The sequence below is a fragment of the Portunus trituberculatus genome, chromosome 50, assembly GCF_017591435.1.
Source record: "Portunus trituberculatus isolate SZX2019 chromosome 50, ASM1759143v1, whole genome shotgun sequence".
Lineage (NCBI taxonomy): Eukaryota > Metazoa > Arthropoda > Malacostraca > Decapoda > Portunidae > Portunus > Portunus trituberculatus.
In genome coordinates, this window is record NC_059304.1 from 16,448,486 (window position 1) to 16,455,985 (window position 7,500).

Consider the following 7,500-nt stretch of genomic DNA (forward strand, 5'->3'; position numbering starts at 1 on the left):
AACCATAGTAAAAGTGAGGGCGTGAGGGCGGCAGGAAGGCGGAGTAGAGGGAAATGAAGCAGATGGAGTGAAATATCTGCTTTCTGGAGAGCGGGTCGGGTTGAGTCGGGGCGGGGTGAGCTTGGATCGAGTGAGCTGAGGCGGGCTGTGGCGACATTGTTCCGGCGTGACTGTTGCTGCTATAGTGGTGCGTGGCGTGGCGTGGCGTGGCGTGGTGGAGGGTGGGTGGGATGCAGGCTGGAGCGTGAAGAGAGTGGATGGAAGCTGCTTAGTGCGCTCGAGAGTTCTCATTTGTTTCGCTCATCTTGATTAATGTTATTCGTTTTATTAACGCAACGCGAAAACTGCCGCCAGATTACCCGCCGGAATATTTCTTTATTACTCTTTTATCGCGAACATGCCAATGAAAATAGCTTTAAAAATTTTTCCATTACCATCCTTTACGCAGCTGACGGGAAAGAAATACAACACACAACACGACGTGCACGAGACAAGAGGCAAAAGAAGCATAGCGAGGGGAAGATGGAGTGTGTGGGGGAGTGTGGAAGGTTCCTCATTACCTATACAAGAGGCAACGCGTATTCCTTGTCCTTTATAACTCAGCGTCATCATCATCATGCGTCTCGTGGCCGTCTCGCAGGGGCAACAGACAGGCTTGGGGGTCCCGCTGGGCTGCTTGGGGTGCGATCTTGTTTTAAGCCTGACGAGTGGTGTGAAGGGCAGGTGGGCTTGATGTGTGGCGTCTCGTTTTCTTTGTCGCCTCCCAAAAGACACCGCCTCCCACTCCACTTCCCTCAGCCATTGTCTCACCACTCCTTGCATTTAATTGTTCAGAATTCAAGCCATTATTTCCCTCCTTATCTCATGTGGGAGTGACGCATCTCTCTTTGTCTGTCTCTATTTCTATATTCCTCTTTAACTTCAGTAATCTCTCTCTCTCTCTCTCTCTCTCTCTCTCTCTCTCTCTCTCTCTCTCTCTCTCTCTCTCTCTCTCTCTCTCTCTCTCTCTCTCTCTCTCTCTCTCTCTCTCTCTCTCTCTCTCTCTCTCTCTCTCTCTCTCTCTCTCTCTCTCTCTCTCTCTCTCTCTCTCTCTCTCTCTCTCTCTCTCTCTCTCTCTCTCTCTCTCTCTCTCTCTCTCTCTCTCTCTCTCTCTCTCTCTCTTAGAGTCCTTCCTTTCCTCGCAGATTCATATCCCAAAGTTTCGTCGCTCTTGTTGCAACTGGGAGGAGAGGTCACGACGACGCGGAGCTGCAACGCACTCCCTCAGGAAGGTGCCAAACAAGAGGGTTCCTGTAGCAGAGTTTGCCTGAGAAGGATGAGACGAAGGAGGAGGAAATGGAGGAAGAAGGTCAAGGATAAGGAGGATAAGGAAGAGGAAGAGGAGGTGGGAAGCAGGAGGAGGAGTGACAGGATCGTTAGGTGTCTGGCCAAAGTAGCGATTCATGTCCACGGTGTGAATCGCAGCGCCATTCAAGCGAAAATGCAGCAAGCTGAAGTGTGGCCGCCGCCTCGCTCCTGCAGCTTTGTGGTCACCATCCCTCAGGCACTTCCAATAACCAGTGAAGGCCACAAACTCTTCTCTTTATTGTCCTGCCTCTCCTTGTGGTGCGGGACACAGCCGTGGTTGGTGCTTAGAACAATGCGCCGTGTGATTTCACTGAGGAGGGACTTATGCCTTGGCGCCTGGCCTGTGGTGCCGCAGTGCTCCTCCATCCCGTTATGCAAGGTGACCCCACCACACACACACACACACACACACACACACACACACACACACACACACACACACACACACACACACACACACACACCAGCCTCCTTTCTCTGAAGAGCCGCGAGGCGCCACCACAGGATGAAAGCCAATAATTTATTTTTTTACCTTTTATTGATTTGGCATTACCTCTTTTCCTTAAGGCTCACACCTGCGGCATTTTTAAGCTCAATTTATTTCACCTTTGGCATTTTTCCTATTCCTTAGATCAGGAAGTGAAAGTGCAATTTTCCGAGGAATAAATCTTTAGGTTACGACATTGCCGGCAAGCCAAGCTGCGACAAGGAACGCTTCAATGAAAAGAAGTTTTCTTAGGCGACCTTGAGAGGAACTGCCTGAGGGAAGATCATGTAAGAGGTGAAGCAATAAGTCACGGCGGAGGGAACTTGCTTCCTGCATGAAATGTTGAAGCCAAGGGCAGCGGTCAGGTGTGAGGCGCCGAGGTGCTGCTGGCCAAACACCTGACCACTGAAGGGAGTGCCGCGGGTCAGTGACAATACAAAGGAAGACGAGACCACTGGTTCTATATATAGGGCCCGTCCACCACTTCCTCCACCTCCCTCTCCCCTTCCTTCCTTACAGTGGTGCGACCCGCGCCGCTCACGGATGCGGCACCTTGAACCCACGAGTCGATATTCATGACATTCACACTTGAAACACAGACGTGATTGGCGGTGCCTTGTGGTCCATTCAGAGCCCAAGCCAACAGCCTCTCGCCATGGTCTGCTGCGATCCTCTCTGCTGAAGCCCTCCTCACACCCATGCAGCGGAGAAAGCGCGCTGACGCCTCAGTGGAAGACTTCAGGGAAAAACAAGATGTGTTTTTCCTTGAACGCCACGACTGACGTGTCATCTATTGTGATCACGCTGCCGGCAAAGAAGGAAGAGCTGTGATCGCCTGATGATTCATGTCACTCGTTCTCGGAGGCGCCAGTACGGGCGCTCTCAGCGTGAAAAGATGAGGTATTCTGAGGGTTGTCAGCGGCAAGGCTGCGGCGTGATACACCCACACGCTATCACAGAACCATCACTCGCAAGGGCTTCGTAGCGTAACATGTGTCTACAAAGTTTTGACGGTAAAACTATCAGGTAACTGTCGAGTACAACACCATGCCACAGAAAACCAATATTTCCAGATTCCGTAATGTGTTGTCCTGCCCTCTCTGTGTTCCGCCGAGATCCTCATGTACAATGCACGAGGAGGGGGGATACAAGACTGCCTTCCTCTCCCTTTTCCACCAGCGCCACCGTCCCTGTCACTAGCATTGCTACAAGCTCGTCCTACAGAGAGACAACATTTGCTTCCTTGCATCTGGAAGCATGCACGACTGAAGATGCATGCAAGAAAGTGTTTGCCGCCTCGCCCTTGCAGGCCTGACGCCGCGTGGCCAACCAACGCCCAGCTAGCTGCTTCTTGTGCATCGAAAAGGATCAGATGAGAAAAGTTTGAATCAAGCCTTTGCATCAAGATCAGATGGAGAGTTCACACTGATGCTATGCTTTCACTCCCACTCATCAGGCCTCGCCCCTCTCACACCGCTGCCTCAGTCCCTCAAGCTCAGCCAGTCTCGTCCTTTTCACCCCGCTGGCCTCACCCTTGATTCCCTCTCCATCTCTCCAGCTTCACCCCTCTCACCCCGCAGTTCTCTCCACCTCCCCTCACCTCATTCCCCTCACCCCACTCCCCTCGCCTCACCCCAAGCCACCCGGAGAAGCAGCATCTCTCCGCCCACTCATTCTCACTAAACTTCGCCAAGAGAGACGTATGAGAAGAAACTTTTAGTGACACACACTCCTCAAGAGACGAGTAGCTTACCACTCTTCCTCGGACATTCCCTCTCCCTCTTTCCTTCTTCTCAACGCTTGCTCTCTTTTCCTCCCCCTCTTCATGTGTTTCCTTCCTCCTCCTCCTCCTCCTCCTCCTCCTCCTCCTCCTCCTCCTCCTCCTCCTCCTCCTCCTCCTCCTCCTCCTCTTCATTTGCTCCCCATTTTTTCTGTTTCTTCTTGGACACCCTCTCTCCCTCCTTCCTTTCTCCACAGTAGCTCTCCTTTTCTTGCACCAATTCTCCTTCCTCTATTCTCTGTATTATCTCTATTCCTCCTTTTCCTCCTCTTCCTCCTTTTCCACCGACACTCCTTCTCTCTCTCTTCTGCTCTTCTCTTGTATACAAGCTCTACTTTCCTTCCCCTTTTCACCTGTTCCCTATTCCCTCTTCCTCATTTACCTCCTTTTCTATTCTTTCCCCAACCTCCCTTCTCTTCCTCCTCCTCCTCCTCCTCCTCCTCCTCCTCCTCCTCATTATCGCAGCCATTTAAAGTTGGCCTTCTATTATTACGTGGAAATATAGGAGCGAGAATCTTGCCAGACATATTGGCATTGCAATTTTTTCTAATATAAAGACCACGCATTCTCTCTCTCTCTCTCTCTCTCTCTCTCTCTCTCTCTCTCTCTCTCTCTCTCTCTCTCTCTCTCTCTCTCTCTCTCTCTCTCTCTCTCTCTCTCTCTCTCTCTCTCTCTCTCTCTCTCTCTCTCTCTCTCTCTCTCTCTCTCTCTCTCTCTCTCTCTCTCTCTCCTTTGCTGCGGAAATCTATAATCTTTCTTCCTGTTAAAGAAAATGAACACAAAGTAAAGCCGCTACGATGAAAATTCCTCAAATCCTTCCTCTTCTCTTTACTCTCATTCTGGTACGTAATGTGCTCAGATTAATCCAATTTCTTTCACCTTGAAGGCATAATGTGTAATTTTTCTTCATTTCATAGACACAGGAATAGGTAATCTGTCTCTCTCTTCCTCTCGTCCTCCTGGGAAATTAACAGAAATGGCCAAATAAAGTTGCCACGCCAGAATTTCCTCCCGTCACTGTTATACCGCACCACAAAAAAAGAAAATGGATTCAGTATGGCATCTTCAATTTTTTGGTACAGTTAGAATGGAAGGGGTGGCATTCTAGGTGACTTTAGTTTTTGGTGTAGTGGAAGGCTGGCACTCTAAGGTAGTTCTGTCTTACTAAGTGTTATAAAGGCGAAGATTCTGAAAGGCGTCAGTGAAAACCCGGTACATCTCTCCTTATTACAGACTTCAAAGCTCCACGCACGTTTTAGGAAAGGATAGGTTGGAAATAGCTAGGTTGTCACTTAAAGAGAATATTATGGGAGGTCTTTTAATATATGTTCTTGGCAGATAAAGTGTGTGTGTGTGTGCGTGTGTGTGTGTGTGTGTGTGTGTGTGTGTGTGTGTGTGTGTGTGTGTGTGTGTCTCTCTCTCTCTCTCTCTCTCTCTCTCTCTCTCTCTCTCTCTCTCTCTCTCTCTCTCTCTCTCTCTCTCTCTCTCTCTCTCTCTCTCTCTCTCTCTCTCTCTCTCTCTCTCTCTCTCTCTCTCTCTCTCTCTCTCCTCTACGTAGCTCTTCTCCTTGCTCGCTTTTCCCTCACCTTCCTCTGCTCCTCCGCCGCCTGTTACCTTCCTCTGTTTCCTCCACTAATTACTTTCTGCCTACTTTCGCCTCCCATTCATTTACTCTACACACACACACACACACACACACACACACACACACACACACACACACACACACACACACACACACACACACACACACACACACACACACACACACACACACACACACACACACACATACACGCACGCTTCTTACAGCTTCCCTTATTTTTTCTTTTATGTTCTTTTGCAAACTTAGATTGAATGAAGAGATGGACAGAAAATGACAAATGCAATTCAATACTAGCAAATATAAAGCACTTAGCAAAGGCAGGAAGAACACACACACACACACACACACACAGAGTGGAAAGCAGGCGACGTGTTTCCCTCAGCGCTGTGCCTGGCTGTCTTCACTGGCCCGTCATTAAAGCTCGCGTCGCCTGCAGTTCCGCGCTACAGTTCGTTAATTCACAATGCTTCGGCTTCGTCAGGTTACCTCTATGATGGCATTCGCGTCCTGCCAAGCACAGACATTGACTGGAGACGTGGAGGGAGTGTGGGGGGAGCATATGAAGGCTGAGCGGTGGTAATGTTAGTGTTCTCTCTCTCTCTCTCTCTCTCTCTCTCTCTCTGGGAAGCACGTCCATTCTCTCACTGCCACTTTCAGAATCACTGGTTGGCATAAACTGGGAAAATTTCACTGCACCGATCCAGCTTGAATAGGCAGCCTTAACACGTAATTTCCGCAATGGTTCCCGGTGCTTTAGTCATGCTGGCCAGCCACACGCATACACACACACACACACACACACACACACACACACACACACACACACACACACACACACACACACACACACACATACACACACACACTGATGGAATGCAAATCTTTTTTTCCTCTATCATCTTTCATTAGTCTCTCTCTCTCTCTCTCTCTCTCTCTCTCTCTCTCTCTCTCTCTCTCTCTCTCTCTCTCTCTCTCTCTCTCTCTCTCTCTCTCTCTCTCTCTCTCTCTCTCTGCTTACGTTTGTTCTCATGATGTTATTTCAATATTTCAGCATTAACACTATTTGTAAAGGTTCATAACGCTCAACAAACTTAGGAGCGCACCACCTTACTCTCGCCTCTTCCTTCTTGCGTCAGTTTGATGTCTCCCACCACTCACTCACGCTACAACACCATTAGTACATCCTACTCTCCTTTCCTTCCTTTCTCTGTCACCTCAATGAATTCTTACGTTCGCTCACTCTCCTTCATTCATCCAGCGTTCACATCCGCTCCGCACACCCAGCTACATTATCTCCCACTGCCTCACTTGACACACTCTCTCAGTCACCGAACGTTCTCTCTCTCTTGTACTTCTTCTCTTTCATTTATCACACGCCGTCTTACCCTTCCTTTCCTCCCGCCTCTCATTCATCGTCTGTCGCTTTCCTCCACACGCGCCCCAGGCAAACGGCTGTGGACCACCACCACCACCACCACCTCTTCTTCATCTTCCTCCCGAGACGTGTTTCATAGCCTTTTCTTGAGTCTTTCACTTGGTATCTCCTGGGATGAAGCCAAGACACCGCCGGGCACAGATATCGTCATAAAACAAGGATGATTTCCTTTTACCTGCTCTAGTACCGTTGGAGCTTCAAATATTTTGTTAGTCTTCCAGTTGAGCGCCGCGTAATGGAATGAATGGAGAGAAAAAAAAAGATTGAAGTGTGTAGCTCGTCGAGTACCTACTACGCTTAATATTTCCACAGAGGCCTTTTATTCATGCAGTTGTTTATGTGAAGTGAGGCGAGTCGAGGCGGAGGGAGGCGGAGAGAGTGCAGGTGTAAAGAGTGAGACAGGCAGTGTGAATAAGGCAAGAAGAGCAAGGACATGTTACCTTTGTTACTTTTACTTCTTCCTTCAGTACCTGCCTTAGTAAAGAAACACTTTTTGTATATAACTTTTACTCTCAAGCTGTAAAAAGACATGGCACTCTGGTATATGATCTCTCTCTCTCTCTCTCTCTCTCTCTCTCTCTCTCTCTCTCTCTCTCTCTCTCTCTCTCTCTCTCTCTCTCTCTCTCTCTCTCTCTCTCTCTCTCTCTCTCTCTCTCTCTCTCTCTCTCTCTCTCTCTCTCTCTCTCTCTCTCTCTCTCTCTCTCTCTCTCTCTCTCTCTCTCTCTCTCTCTCTCTCTCTCTCTCTCTCTCTCTCTCTCTCTCTCTCTCTCTCTCTCTCTCTCTCTCTCTCTCTCTCTCTCTCTCTCTCTCTCTCTCTCTCTCTCTCTCTCTCTCTCTCTCTCTCT